Raw genomic sequence first — 16783 nt, forward strand, 5'->3', positions numbered from 1 at the left:
TTGTTTTCCATAACCAGCTATGAAAGATTTAATCTTTCCCATATAACAACTTTAGGAAAATTTAAAAATTCTTTTTTTTTTTCTTTTAAAAAATTGAATGTTTGATTGTTCTTACTTCTACTTAACATTCATAATTTCATACAAAATGTTTTTACTGACATTGATATTTATCTGTATTTTATGGTTTAGTATAATTACTTAAAAAAAAAAAAAGCTTTTTTTTTTTTTTTTTTTGCAAAACTGGAATTTTTGACTGGAATTGAATTTCATAAAAAGTTTCAATATTTTGGAATATGATTAAATTTCGGTTAATTTAGTATGAATAGAGCCCCAAATTAGACATCAGTCTAAGGCCTTACTCTTACCCCTCTAAATACAGCACACAAGTTTAAATTTTCCTAAACAAGAATAACAGGTGTCATATTATCAAGGGTATACTTTTGAATGGAGTAAATGACTGTAACCTGTGTGTTTAAGACAGATTTCGCTTCATTGGTATATCTAACGCATAAATTATAAAAACAATGTTATAGTGAAACTAAGATGAAAGCTTCAGCATCATTATTTCCAGCAAAAATAACCCATATTAAAATTTAAAAAAAATAGCCATAGTCCATGATGAAGACTTAATAGTTTCTATATTGTATAGTTAGTCTTAATTAGTATTGAATGTTATAAAGTGTTATCTTGTAATAACAGGGATTAATAAAAAATAAAATTATCCTCTATCCCCCATTTTTTTGTTTTATTTCTTTGTTTCTTGTGACAACCAGTGCGACTAGTTTATATTTCAATATTTAAATTAAGTTTTACTAAGTGTAGTTATCTTTATAACAAAGAGAATTGGATATAATAAACAAAATTTTCAACAAGGTAAGAACAAGGTTCCTAAGGTAAGAATTATATTTAAAAGAAATATTGCATTTCTTATCTCCATTGGTTAATCGAGTAGAGTCTTCATCTACCTATCATATTCGTCTCTATCTGGGTAGAAATTCAATCATTCAAGCTAACGACCATGTCTATGATCGGACTCCACTTTGTCCGGTTGCATTAGTGGCTTCAAATCTAAAAAATTTAAAGCTTCCAGCAGTTTTAGAATTCAGAGGCATAAAAATTCAACCACAGTTAGATAGGTAGGTAGGCATTTAATTTACGTCATAACTAGAGCTTCACAATGGGCTATCCCTGAGGATGATGCGAAAACATGCTATCGGAATTTTGATCCTCTGCAGAGGGGATGGCTTCCCTGCTTTGGTAGCCCGATGACCTGCGTACCAACCACGATTAGAAAGAATGGTGCTTAGGCTGGGTGATTACTACCACCATATGCCCTCCAATCTAAATTATGGTATAGTTTGCATGTATTGAAATAATCTTTGAATCATTATTGATTGAGGGTCAATCCTAGAATGTTGCTGGTTGCCCAGTAGTCTAGTTTTAGAGTGACCATGACACGCAAATGAAACTATTAACTTTAAAAATAAATGAAATTTACAAGGGAAAATATATCATACTCTTACTTAATATTTTCTAAAAAATTTTCAGATATACACTGGACAACTTATTTGTTTCTAACTGTAATTATTTCAACAATAGTCTAATTTGGAAGGAAAAAAAAATTAACCTAAAATCTTTACTTTAAACAAAAACAACATACAATATCAAAATTAATTCTGAACATGTCGAGTCATCATCCACTAAGATAAAAAAATATCAACAAAATAAATATTCAATATAAATAAACAAAAAAAATCTCAAGTTTAAATGAGATTGTTCATTGAAAACTGTAAACTTATTCCTCATGAATTTTCGTGTATAAAATTAATGACAAAATTAAAATAAAACAAAGTTTAATACTAATCAATGTAATTCACAGTTAAAATAAATTAATATCAAACAGTCAAAAAATTAACTGCTGCAACAAGAGTAATAATCATTTAGTACTATATTTAAAAATATAATAATAAATACAACTAAACAAATCTACACATAAATAAATATTTATGTTGTCAGTAGGATTTAAATTTTTTAAAACGTAAACAAACAATAAGATAGGCACAAAGTGCAAGGTTCAAAAACGAACTAAACTCATTTTTTTAGCCGCACTATAGCTTTATTTTTAAAAAGATTTAATTTTTAAATAATATTATTAATAGCACACTTTTCTAAATTTTAAACATCATTATAATACTGTTTCCATTTAATCTAAAATATTATCAAATTAAACAATGCCAGCACATCCATTAGCAAACCAATTAAGTTTTTTAACAACCAAAAATATAAATTTTTAATCAATTTACAAGGAGAAAGCATGTACAAATACAATACCTGCTGTTGAAAAAACGACTAACAGAAAACCGGTGCTTATACATAAATTACAAGTATTTCATAGCTTTCTTCACAATTTATACATCATAATTACATCTAAATTAAGTACTTAAGAATTATACATTGATAAATAGAACAATTAACGAAATAAGTACCTGTTAAATGGACACCAAAAATAACCCGCACGGCTTATCATAGCGACGAAGAAGGGTCACAATGTAAACATGATACTTTAGAGCAATTCAACAAAATAACACATTTACAGACATAAATTACACATTGCACATGATTCACTTGTATGAATTCATTTGATTATTTCTATATTATTCGATCTTCGAGTAGTAAAATCCATAAACAGATAACACTAACCACTACGATGTACAGAGGACGATTATTTCCTTTCCAAAATTTAACACTGGCACAACAGATGACAGCGGAGAAGCGCCAACGATCGCCAATGTCCGGGTTACAGTTTTCCTATTCCATGGTTTATAACTACAGTAGCAAAGTACCATGTAGCTCTACTTCTCTGTGTCTCTTAAAATAATGCCAAGGGTTTCGCCAAGAAATCGTTATTAGCTCTGAGTGCATTGGGCATCTCTGCTTCGTTGCGAAGAATAAAAAAAAAAAAAAGATAATGTCTTGAAGTATCTCTTGTTTTATTCTAGGTAGATTACTGAAAACGAGTATCGATTGCAATCGATTTGGGTAATTTAGAATAATATTTTGTGTTTAACTTTAATGAGAGATACACTTTTTCAAAAGAGAAACAAACAATTTCGATATTCCATGAAATTCAATTAATTTAAAATGGAGAAATAACAAATTATTTTTGTTTAAAGAAATCATTTCCAATAAAATGAAAGAAAAGCTCTACAAATATGATGTATACTATAAAATGTTAATTAAGGGTATCCTGTCGATCACTCATTTTCATTTTTAAATCTTATAAATCAGTTTTTCTCTTTCCTGTTATTCTTTAATGATAACGAGCTAGTAAAATATAAATATTTTAAAATAAATAATATTCAAATATTTATCGTAGTAGTTTTTTCATGAATAAATTTATTTCCATTACAAAACATCTGAAATTTTCTAAAAAATAATCTATCAACTGAACAATTTGAAGAAAGTGAAAAAAACAACTTCCAGATAAAAAAAATTAAAAAAAAGCTTTATTTGTTCAAAATAAAAGAAAATTTAAGTGAGGGTATCTTTTGGTGGAGATACGAATCCTTCTTAAAGGAAAAAAAAAATTATAAATTTTGTTAATTAGAAAAAATAATTAAATGACTTTTTTTTAAACTTGTTTTCCCCAAAAAGGTACAAAGCAGATTTTTAAAAAAAAAAATTTAAATAAATAAATATATACGAATATCTTAATCGAAAATATTAAATACATTTTAATTGATAAAAATAAAAGAAAAATAGTGTTTTCCTTTCTTCAAAAGTATTAAGCTTTCTGATCCTTTATTTATATGTTTCATTGCAGAAAATGTTTAGAGCTTCTTCGAAACCAAGCACACCAAACAGATGACTGTAATTATAAAATAAATAAATTAAAAATGAACAAAAATAAGATTTTTGAAGTTTTATGAAGTTAAGCGGATCATTAAAAACAAAATGAGATTAAAGACATCGAAATCATTCTAATTTCTTCTCAAAATTGAAGCAAATATTTCGATTGAACTTACGGAGACTACGTCACATGTAATATAAACTGTCAAAAGTGAAATTAAAAACATCGAAATCATTCTAATTACATATCAAAACTTAAATGTATTTCTACAGAACATACGGAGACTACGGAGCATTTAGTATAAACTGTGAAAAAAAGAGATTAAAAACATCGAAATCATTCTAATTGCTTGTCAAAATTTATGCATATTTCTACGGAACATACGGAGACTGCGGATTAAGTATTAACAGTGAAGAGTGAAATTCAAATCTAAACATCTAAAAAACATCTAAATATTTCTAATTGCCTGTCAAAACTTAAGCATATTTCTACAGAACATACAGAGTACGGATTAATTAGTTTTAACAGTGAAGAGTGAAATTAAAAACATCTAAATATTTCTAATTGCCTGTCAAAACTTAAGCATATTTCTACAGAACATACAGAGTGCGGATTAATTAGTTTTAACAGTGAAGAGTGAAATTAAAAACATCTAAATATTTCTAATTGTCTGTCAAAACTTAAGCATATTTCTACAGAACATACAGAGTGCGGATTAATTAGTTTTAACAGTGAAGATTGAAATTAAAAACACCTAAATATTTCTAATTGCCTGTCAAAACTTAAGCATATTTCTACAGAACATGCAGAGTGCGGATTATTTAGTTTCAACAGTGAAGAGTGAAATTAAAAACATCTAAATATTTCTAATTGCCTGTCAAAACTTAAGCATATTTCTACAGAACATACAGAGTGCGGATTATTTAGTTTCAACAGTGAAGAGTGAAATTAAAAACATCTAAATATTTCTAATTGCCTGTCAAAACTTAAGCATATTTCTACAGAACATACAGAGTGCGGATTATTTAGTTTCAACAGTGAAGAGTGAAATTAAAAACATCTAAATATTTCTAATTGCCTGTCAAAACTTAAGCATATTTCTACGGAACATACGGAGACTACGGATTATTTAGTTTCAACAGTGAAGAGTGAAATTAAAAACACCTAAATATTTCTAATTGCCTGTCAAAACTTAAGCATATTTCTACAGGACATACGGAGACTACGGATTAGTATTTAGTTTTAACAGTGAAGAGTGAGACTAAAAACATCGAAATCATTCTAATTGCCTCAAAGCAGCAGCGATTTTGAAATTGACCCAAGAAGAAAGAAGAAATAATAATTTTGAATTAATTTGCCTCACCGTGTATTTTTCGGGAATGGTTTTCTTAACTTAATAAAAAAACATATTTTTTTTTTTTTTTTTTTTTTTTTTTTTTTTGGTGAGGGATATATATACCTCGAAAATATAATATTTTTTAGTCTAATTCATGACTTTTTCTTGACCTTACACAAGTTCCATTCATTTTATATTACCTCCTTAAATAAAAAAAAATTTGATAAAGTTGCCCTACCTTTTTTATTCTCTTATTTTTATTTCTTATGCGTATGTAAATTGAGATGAAATTACTATTTCACGGTTACTATTATTTTCTATTCATTCGTATGAAAAACTGCTTTTTTCCAAGTTTTTTCAAGTATGGTATTAGTGTTTGAAATTTAATACTATTAAAAAAAAGAAAGATAAAGAAAGTTAGAGTTCAAATACCTAAAAAGAAAGAAAAAATGGCAAAAACTATTATTTTTATTTCAACTCTACGAGTAACAAAAGATTTTATCATTTCAAAAACATTCTGAAAAATAAACATGTTAAAATGATAAAATGATTTTAAATTATACGTTTGGGAAGAAAAACAGTATATTCTCATTTTATATTTTCGAAAAAAAGGTAAGGGAGGGCCATTTTTTTTGATCAGCAAGCACTGAATCCCCCCTCTCGGACTTCTAAAATACGATCCTAAAATCGTTATTAGAAACAGCTCATGTTTTTTTCCTTTTTCCTTTTTTTTAAAATGTGTGTGTGGTCGTATTGTAAACTATACTAAATCAAGCGAAAGTCTAAAAGTAAACGAAATTCAAAAAAATATGAAATTGGAAAAAAGAAAAAAAAATGAAATTGGTAGCTATTTTAATTTGAATTTTTCCCCTCTCCTTTTTTTAAGAAAGAAAAAAAAAGAAACACAAAAGGATCAATTGAATTGGATTGAAATTAAGTGTTCCACATTGATATCATATCAGAAATAATTTTTTTCAACTTTTCAATTACTGAAATAATTGTATTTTCATTTTCTAAATCTTTTCTTCTTTTCAATGACAATTTAAATATTGGACTTCATTTTATGTATAGAGAGTAAAATTAAAAACGGAACAACTCAATAAGATATGATCTAATAATAAGTTCCATTTGAGTTTTGTACTACTCGATTGTAAAAAGAAGATATTCAAATTTAAGAAAGAAAATAAACTAAATTAAAATTAAAAATTGAAGAAAAAAAAGTAATAATTTTTCTGGGGCTGTATAAGTGTTATAAGCAAATGTATCAAAACATTTCTATTTATTACAAACAAAATTTTAAAACAGGAGAAATATTCTACTTTCATTACATGTTTAGGAGTTTGTACTTAAGAAAATTTAGTTCACCCTTTTTATAGTTCGTAAATTATGCTGATATCAATATATATTCAACATATTGGGAGTACAAATTAGTTCGGTCAGTTTTTTTGCGGACAAAAATTAATTTATTTCAGAATGAAATGAATGAACAGATAAATTAAAGTATTGTCCATCCCTGGCTACTACTTTTTCCCACCTCTCAGGCAATTTTCGAATTCCATGTAGAAAAAATGTCTCGTCTTTTGAGGCAATTCAAGTTAGAAGCCAATTTTCGATTTCTGCGAAAGAAGTGATCCGGTGACCTGCCAAATCGTGCTGCATCCGCCGAAACAACCAGTAATTAGAAGGAGCAATGTCCGGCGAATACGGTGGGTGCGGTAAAATATCCCACTTGAGCGTTTCCAAACAATTTTTTACGACTTTTGCGACATAAGGCCGACCGTTATCATGCAGAAGAATAACTTTGTCATGCCTTTGCTCGCATTCCGGCCGTTTTTCTCGTAATGCACAGCTCAAACGAATCAATTGTAGCCTATACCGACCACCCGTAATGGAATCGCTAGGTTGTAACAGCTCATAGTATACCATTCACATAGTGACACCATTCACCTTTCTTGATACGTCGAAACCATTCCCTACATGATTTATTAGTTGGAGCATTGTCACCATAAACTTCTACAAGCATTGGATGCGCTTCAGCTGCACTTTTCTTCCAACTAAAGCAGAAACTTAAAACCTCCCGCAAATGCTGCTTAGTTACCACAAAATTTGATATATTCAACAAAGTAAAAGACAGGGTTTTTGTATGAAACTCAAAGCGATATAAACTGAATATTATTGACAGATGTTTAACCTCTCTGAAACCACCGAAACCAGCTGTCACTATGAAACATTCATAACAGCCAGAGCCATCTTTTGAAAACGGACCGAACTAATTTGTACTCCCAATAAATTGCTGTAAATTGACTTAAACGTTAAAAAAAAGTAATTAGGATTTAGGAATCATCGTTTGTAAAGCTGATTGACCATCAGAAAATTTCTTCTTTCCACATTTCTCTCTATGTAAAAATACCATAAAAAATTGCCGATATTTCAACTGCGTAATTTTACTTTATATTTTGTTTACCTGCGTATAAGTTAAACTTTACAGTAAAATCTACAAGATGGTGTACAGACAAAATTTGCAAGAATTACGATGAAAAAAAAGATAAAGATAAAAAACATCAACATTTGATAAATTGTTTCAAAATTAGTAACTGTTAAACTCACATTAAAAAAATACCTCGAGAACCGATCTGCAGCACAGAAAAATGCAAATTCAGAATTGGCTCAAAGCGCGTTAAAACAGCCATATTTTTGGATGATTTTGATCTCAAGCTTTTCCACTTAGTTCAAAAGCTATTGTACTTTCAAAATTTTTTTTTCTGCGTATTTTTTCCCATTTTTTTTACATTAAACTACGATTATATGTCCTTTGTTGTAAAGATATAAAAAGAAATTATTTCCCTATCGATATTTTTATTTCGTAAGCTTGACTTTTTTGAAGTTGAAGCCAAATGAAAATAAATAATAATGGAGAGCCATAATATCGTCGAAGTTCACCATAATTGCTATTTTTCAAATAATTTCGCTAAATATACTAGAAAAATGTTTTTTAATAGTTATTATCATTCAAATCCCAACTCAAATAATTGAGGTGGAAGGAGCAGGAAGTGAACGAATTCTTTATAAATTCTACGAGTATTTACTTTAAATTTGCCTGAAGAAACCACCGAAGCTAGAAAAAATAATTTGTCGTGATATTTGAATTAAAGGTTATAGTACCGTCATTGTTAGATGATCTTAAGTTTTCTTCTGTCTTACCTCTATGTTTCCTAAACTTGTTAATTTCACTCAAGAAGTACTACTCAAAGACGATTCTTTGTCAGGCGATGTTTTTTGTGTTGAATTATTCAAAATTACAAAAATAAGGAAGTGAACGTTATTGCGGCATGGGTAACAGTAAAATAAAACATACAAAATGGAATACATTTTGCTTTTCAATCTAAATTCTGTTTCATAACGGGATACAACAATAACTGCGAAGCAATGGAGTTTGGTAACGATCGCAACGCTCGAATACGCCCTCTAGAGGGGTGAATATTTTCAGGCTACTATTTATTAAGTTTTCATTTAGATCTCTCCAATGATCAGAATCATTGGTAAAGTAGGATGCTTTTTTTTCCAGCAGCAAATAAGAAGCAAAATTTCCCAAACGAAAAGGCAGAAGAACTTGAAAAGACGACCCAGAACATTGGTGAATCATTCTGAAACATTTGAAGAACAGTTTCTCAATAATTTTTTTTTCCTTTCTGTTATCAACAAACTTGCAACCAATAACTTCCGATTTCGTGATCGCATACTGTTACAGTTGTGTATATTACGGTAAAATGCTTTTTTTTCTTTTTTTTTCTCCAATTCATTATGAATTAAAGTGAATTAGTTATTTAAGTCCACATTGCTTTCTTCAACCAATGAATAAATGTGATTTCAGAATGAGCAGAACTATAATAGTTATAGAATATTCTTCTTCTTTATAGAATAGTATATATTTCTGAATCTATATAATTCGGAAAACAACAATAAAAAATCATCCGAACTGCTTGAAATAGTATCATTTGTGTTGATTATTAATAAATTTTAATAGTTTTATTGTTACGTATTTTTTAATTTTAAATGATTGTGTTTTTAAGTTGGAATTTATATTAATACATAAAATTCATATACGTACTCAAATACATATTGAAATTCATATCGAGGTCTTGAAATTATAGAATTTCATTGAGTGGTATTGCCTCATAGAGTAATGAAGGAATAATCTATGGATATATTATTTGAGTACAAACTTTTCAAACAAAGAACATTTCATTTTAGAATTCTCCGGATTTGTAAAGCAGGTAAGTGTTATAATTTTTATTATAAAAGATTTCCTTGTAAAATCTTTTTTTCTAATTTGATGATAGTTCTCTACAAAATGATTTTCTACGTCTGCTTAAGAACTTTAGGACTTAAAAAAACAAACAATATGTAAATGTTTTATTTCAATGTGAGGAATTTTTAGAATCACTTTTTTTTATCGTAAGCATTCTTTATTTAACGTTTCTTTTTTTTTGTTTATAAATAATGATTTTTTTTATTGAAACTTTCAAAGTTTTTTGATAAATATTGTTGTCAAAAAATTTTTTTTGCAAAATTAAACGATATAACATTATGTGTTTCTGTATACTTTTTGCTTATTTTAATGTTTGAAGTAATATGATTCAGAAAAATATGGAATATTAAGTTTAAATAGACGTTTCATATAAGATTATTAAAATTAATATAGCGATTTCGCAGGCATTAGGTTTTAACTCTAATAAGAAGCAGCTAAGATACATATTTTTTTTCTGTTTATTTACAAATAATTTTCTGCCGTATTTTGTATGTTCCTTTTCTAAAAAAAAGGGATTCCACTTTGTATTCACTTGTATAAGAAATAATATGAAACATTTTTCTTTTTTAAATTTAATAAGCCACAATAAAGAAGGAACGTTACCATGCTACACTGAGGAAATCTCCAGTGCAACTGTGATTCTGTTGTTCTGCAAACAGTCATTCGTCTCAAATAACACAGTGGTTGACAGATCATTCGTTAGAATTCACTTGACGGGCTAAGAGTGGGAAGTTTTCCTTCACATGTTACGCAAATGCTGGTTGGTTCCATCAAAAAGTCCGTTTCTAAGGCTAGTTTGTCTCAACCCTTGAACCCTTGTCTACAGGGTTAGGTTCAAAATTGCAAGGCTATGATGTTAAAATTGATAGTCTTTAACTCAGAATTGGGTTGACTTTACAACCCCGAATATAAAATAAATTCAAAAAAATTATTTAGATAAGTAAATAAATACACATAAAAACAACTTTCAAAGGTGCTAATTTGGTGACCTTTTTTTACTTTTGCCTGACATAATCAAGGAGTGAGCAATAATTTTTAAAGACTGTGAGATTAACTGCCAGTGAATTTCGTTTATAAGCATTTAGAGTTACACGCTAGCTAAATTCCACCGATGTTGTTTAAAAAAATTTATAAAGTAAGGGGAGATTCTTTACCAATTTTTTATGTTAATCCTTTGAGTAAAATTAGTTTTTTTTTTATTTACTTCTATTGAACTGGCTAATTTTTGAACGATATTTACGATCAAAAATTCCTTCTGCTCCCACTGTTCAAATTTCTGGATCACAAACAACACCCTCATCTTTTTATTATTGTAGATTTATAACAGAAATCAAAATAGTTATACTCATCATTCCAGTGTGGGGTTTACTATAGAATCACAAATTCTCATTATATATTTTGAATTCACATTCTTTAAAAATCAGTAAAGCATTCATTTAAGATCGGAAGTGTATCTCTTTTTTAAGAAACTGAGAAGCTAAAAGAATGCCAATTTATATTTTATTTAAATAGTTTAAATATATCTCTGGTTCAAAACTAAAACGACACTTCTGCACTCACTTCTCATTCAAATAACATGAGAAGTGAGTGCAGAAGTGTCGTTTTAGTTTTGAACCAGCGATATATCAACTATTTTTTTATTTAATTATTTTATATCAATTATAGACTATAATCGAAATTAATGTAATTTTTTTTTTCAGGTTGCTTTATTTAATGTTTATTTAAAACTATTTTGGTGAAAAGGGGCGATAGTACTTTTCAGTATAAATTATACTTTTCATCTTTTTCTATGTCAATTTTTATATGATGAACTACTATGTAGATCAGAGTATACCAACTTTAGTGTCCGAGGACGATGATGGAATATACCCATCAAATGGCAGACCTGCGAGCCCTATTTTATGCAAATTATCAAACCTAGGATATTTTTTTTTGGGGGGGGGTTACGACCTTGATCAAAACTGCCCAGTTTTATCAAGTTAAGCAAAACAAATATTGAATAGTGAATCAAATAAGAAGTGCATTTTAAGAGTTAACACTTTTAATCGTCTTTAAAAAACAACTCTAAACAGAAATAATTTGCGTTGAAAGGAAGTAATCAGATATTTAACATTTAAATGAAATATTAAATTTAACCCTACAAAATGGGGAAAGGAATTTACATAAGAGCTTACAAGATGTTCAGTAAATAATGTACAGCCAGCAAAAAAAAGATATCACTATGAATAACTTTCGTTCTAATGATCGTATTTTCACGTACTAAATGCCAATCTTAATGGCTTCTGGGGGTGATCACAAATATATTAATTGTTTAGTACTAACTACTAATTAAGTTACGAAATCGAGCACAAAAATGTATTTTCTCTGAATAAACATATATATTTATATACATATTTGGATTCTTAATCTTCAAAATATAGGGAGTAGCCGCAATCTGGGAAATGTGGCCCCCATAGTTTGGTCAGGAGAGTGATTTAAAATTTGGACCCCTTAATGTTAATTTTACTTTTTACGTTTTCAGTCATATTTTAAAAACTAATGAAGCAATTCAAAAAATAATTGCACCCACTCATAAAACTCATTTACCCAAAGATAATTTCATGCAAAAAATAACTTTCAATATTCATTTATTATATTTTATTATTTAATTAAATTGAGGATGAAAAAATTTTGAATTATAAAGTATGAATTTTTTTATGCCATATTAATCTACATATTTTTCAATTGAAAAACTTAAAGTCTCAACTGTTTTTATTTAGTAGAAGCTGAGAAAAATTAAAATTAATTACTTTTAAAAAATAATTTGGCGACTATGAAGAAATATTTAAATGGAGCGATTAATATTAAAATGTCATTAATTTACGATGAACTTGACTTCGCGAGCGTAGAGTAAAATTTCAGTCATATTTTTTTCGCTAATAACCGATTCGCGATCGCAACGCTCGAGTACGCCGTCTAGCGGGAGCCTGTAAATATCGGACATTAATTTATCACGTTTTCATTTAGTTCCATCAAAGTCATTGACTGAATCAGACGCCATTTTTTAGCAGCAAATAAGAAACAAAATTTCCCTAAGGAAAAGGCCGAAGAACTTGAAAAAAATCTCCAGAATATTAGTAAATCTTTCAGGAACAGAACACGCCAAACATTTGAAGAAAAATTCCTCAATAATTTTTAATTTCTATTATCAACAAACTTGCAACTGATGACTTCCGATTTCGGATACTGTTACAGATGTGTGTATTAAGGTAAAATGCATTTCTTCTGTCTTCAATTCATTACGAATTAAAGTGAAGTCAACATTGCTTTCGTCATTCCAGTGAATAAATATGAATTCAGAACATACAGAATTGTAATAGTTATAGCATATTCTTCTTCGTTATAGAATAGTATATATTTCTGTATCTATATAATTCGGAAAACAACAATAAAAAATTATCCAAGTTACTTGAAATAGTGCCATTTGTGCTGATTCGTAATTAATTTAAATCGTTTTCTTGGTAAGTTTTTTTTAATTTTGAAAGAATAAGTTCAACTAGAATTCAGCTATTCTGTTTTTAGCTACATATTCAAATTCATATCAATTATAAAATTTTGCTGTGTAGTATGTTATCTAAAAGTAATGAAGGTATAAACTATGTATCTATTATTTGAGAATAAAGTTTTCAAACAAGGAACTTATCATTTTGGAATTCTCCGGGAATCATAAATCAGGTAAGTGCAATGATTTTTACAATAAAAAATTTGCTTGTAAATATTTTTTTTTCATTTGATGATGGTTCTCTACAGAATGGTTTTTTACGTCTGATTAAGAACTATAAGAATAATAAAAAAAGAAACAATATGAAAGTTTTTATTTCAATGTTAATAATTCTTAAAATCGTTTTTTTTATCCTAAGAATTCTTTATTTTCCGTTTTTTAGTTTATAATTTTTTGATAAAAATTGTTCTCAAAATACTTTTGAAAAATTAAATGGTATAACATTATGTGTTTATGTATACTTCTTGTATATTCCAATGTTTGAAATAATATGATTCAGAAAAGTATGGAATAAAAATTCGGTACTTACGACGTATTAACGCCACCGCCGCTACAGATTTGGCGGTTTTTAAGTGCCGCCAATCTACACTTAAAATTTTTGCGACAGTTCATAAAATAAAACACTTTATTTAAAATCAAAATAGTTAATTGGATTTCGGTGGAAAATGAGCCGATTAGCATAGATTCAAAACAATCATATCGCCATATGAACTCTGATGAATAAGATTCCAAATGAAATAACATTTCCAAAACGTACGTTTGCCAAGATAAAGTTTTATGTTGTGGGAATTGGTACATTTTCGTTTTTTCGGTAAAATATTTCCCTCCTGAAAAAATAAAATTGCATCTTGTTTTGTTTTTGGCAAATCCCAAAGACGAATATTCGTAGCACTAAAAATGGCGACAAAAAAGAATTGTTTTTTTGTTTTTGTTTCGTCAGCATTCTTTATTTTACGTTTCTTAGTTTCTAAATAATGATTTTTATTGAAACTTGAAATTTTTTGATAAAAATTGTTGTCAAAAAACGTTGTTTACAAAATTAAATTTCATAAAATTATGAGGCTTATGTATACTTTTTGTTCATTTTAATTTTTGAACTAATATGATTCTTAAAACTATAGAATGTAAAGTTTAAATGGGCCTTTCATGTTATATCATTAAATTTAGTAATACTATTTTTCGGGCATTAGGTTTTAACTCTTATAAGAATATACATATTTTTTTCTGTTAATGTACAAATATTTTTCCGATGTGTTTTGGATATTCCTTCTCTAATAAAAAGAGATACCATTTTGTTTTCGGTTGTACAAGAAAGAAGATCAAGCATTTTTCTTTTTTAAATTTAATAAGCCACATTAAAGAAGGAACGTTGCAATGCTACACGCTACATTAACGACGTCTCCAGAGTAACTGAATGACGGTTCATATGGAAATCGCAGGTAAGCGTCTCATACAACAACGCCCCCTATAGTTCGTTGCGATCGCAAATTGCAAACCTTTTTATTTTTATTTTTTTTAACTATAAAATACGATTTTTCTTTTTTAGACGTCTAGTAATTTATCTGCAATTTAGTACAGAAATTTGAATAAAACATTTTATTGAATGAAAGACATTTTGATAATGAAAGAAAAAATGCGTAGCTAGAAGGTTAACACACTTTTTACAGAAATTGTGTAAACCAATTTTTCCTATATTTCGTCATAAGAGGATATGAATTTCCCATTACTCCAAGGAACCTACTCAATAATTTCGTTACTTCCGGAATAAAATCTGTTTGATCGAAACACATTATTCCTTCAAAATTTAAACGAGAAAAAAATTAACTTTTTTATTTATCTAAGCTTATTCCATTTATTTAATGATAGCGGTATCAAGGTTAAGGATATGCGATGAAAGCCCTGTTTACTATTATACTATAAATGCATTAAATCATATAGCTTGAATAATTTATTTTAAGCAAATAAGGGTGTAAAAATAATCTCTATCAAAATACTTCTAAAGAATATACCCTAAAATATATGTAGAGTAAACTTTGGAATCAATGGATAAAAAATACATTTTTAAACAACGTAGTAGTACGAAGCGAGTAGAACGAAAACGCTAACTTGTTAGAAATAGCTGTCCTTGTAACTATTTAATTTCGATTCCTGGTGCTAGGGGACATTCCATTTTCACATTCGACTTCAGAAATTTCAATTGTAAACTAAATTTTTTTATGTCCTTAAAAAATATTAATGCTTGCAGCAACAAAAAAACAACAACATTGCAATGCATTGATTTTCTTAGAAATTAGTGAGTTATTATTTTTTCAATCTAAGAACCTATGCCTACATCTTACGAAAAACTTATTTTAATATCGAGTGAAATAATTTAATATGCTGTGTTACTAAATGGATAATCCCAAGAAACTGAATCGAAAATATAAAAACTTCTTTGATTTAAAAAATATTATCTGATAATAAAAAAAGACATGTTTTGAGCGTCTAATAATTAAAGTCACAAGTTCTTCACGCATGACAAAGTTTTGAGAATGGGCGCTTATATTTAAAGGCTCGAAACATGTAGACTTTTACTTCCCTCTTCATATTTTTTGAAGACAGTTGAGTTTTTATCATCAATTATACTGTTTTACATTTGGGTCTTGATCATTATTTTGATAAGGATTTTACGCTCGTTAAAGTAAACATATGCATTTTGATATTTTAACAGGATTTATATGTTCTTTAAAAACGTAAGAGAACCGTAGCATCAATATTGTAAAAGTTATCCTTAACTTTAAAATTAAAATTGTGAGACCAGATATTTTGAGTTAATGAAATTGAATATTTTATCTTTTAAATTTTTGTGCCCCCATTTCAGTATCTTACGAGCTCTGTTTAAAAAAAAAAAGGAGTATCGTATCAGGTATTTGTACCTATTACCTAGAAACTTCGAGATATTTTCTATTAATTATTAATTAAACCTCTCCGAACAATCACAGAATATTATTTCAATTTTTTTTACAGCCAGAGCTTGGTTGCTTAACAACCGAGTAAAATAAAGAATTCTTCTGTTGAATTAGTCTATAGGTTATCTTAAAATATTTTTTAAAATTTTATTTTTACTAATTTTTGATTTTGAAATCTTATGAATGGGAAAGCAAATCCTTTTCCATATTATTAATTTACTGACATAAGTTACCGAGTAAAAGAGAAGTGCTTTTCCTTTTTACATAACTGAGTAACGTACAACATCCAAGAAAAATACAGCGACGAATACTAATGCACAACAAATATTCATACTCGCTATCCGAATATCTCAAATATTTACTTTTCATTGGTTAAATTATATTAAAAAAAATATTGAGCAGAATAATCATTTCCAAAATATTCAGGTTGTTTTATTTGTTTTATCTGCTTCATTTTAATGACTGCATATACTGAGCAAATAACTAAAACAGTAAATAAATAAAATAATAAAAAAATAAAATATGTAGCAGTTTTCTGCCTCAGTAGACAATAATTTCAATACTTTTTTTGTTTTGAGTTCGGTTAGATTTCCGAAATCTTCCTTCTAGATTTAAGAAAGCAATGAAATGATTAGATTGGTTTCTTTCTATGAAACTAAACATAAATAATTTTGCTTCGTTCCTTTTTAGTTCGTAATAAAAATTTAGAAAAATATTTCATGAAAGCAAGTAACTAAACATTTTCAATAAGTTCAGAAAACAACAAAAGGAGGATATCAATGAGAACAGCATGTAACGA

General features: G+C 28.0%; 1 protein-coding gene across 2 annotated transcripts in view; it reads right to left on the minus strand.

Annotated features, from left to right (window-relative positions):
- The window catches only part of LOC107454627 (guanine nucleotide exchange factor DBS), a 117983-nt gene that overhangs the window by 70267 nt on the left and 30933 nt on the right, over positions 1–16783 (minus strand). Inside the window, exon 1 of one of the 2 annotated variants that reach the window (XM_016071888.3) lies at positions 2487–2769. The exons of the other annotated variant lie outside the window; for it this stretch is intronic. The gene's annotated coding sequence lies outside the window, so the exon portion shown is untranslated. Of the gene's footprint in view, positions 1–2486; positions 2770–16783 lie in introns of those variants that run through there. 2 annotated transcript variants of the gene reach the window in all.

This window comes from Parasteatoda tepidariorum, chromosome 2, assembly GCF_982258835.1.
Source record: "Parasteatoda tepidariorum strain Cologne lab strain chromosome 2, Ptep-v5.0, whole genome shotgun sequence".
Taxonomy (NCBI): Eukaryota; Metazoa; Arthropoda; class Arachnida; order Araneae; family Theridiidae; genus Parasteatoda; species Parasteatoda tepidariorum.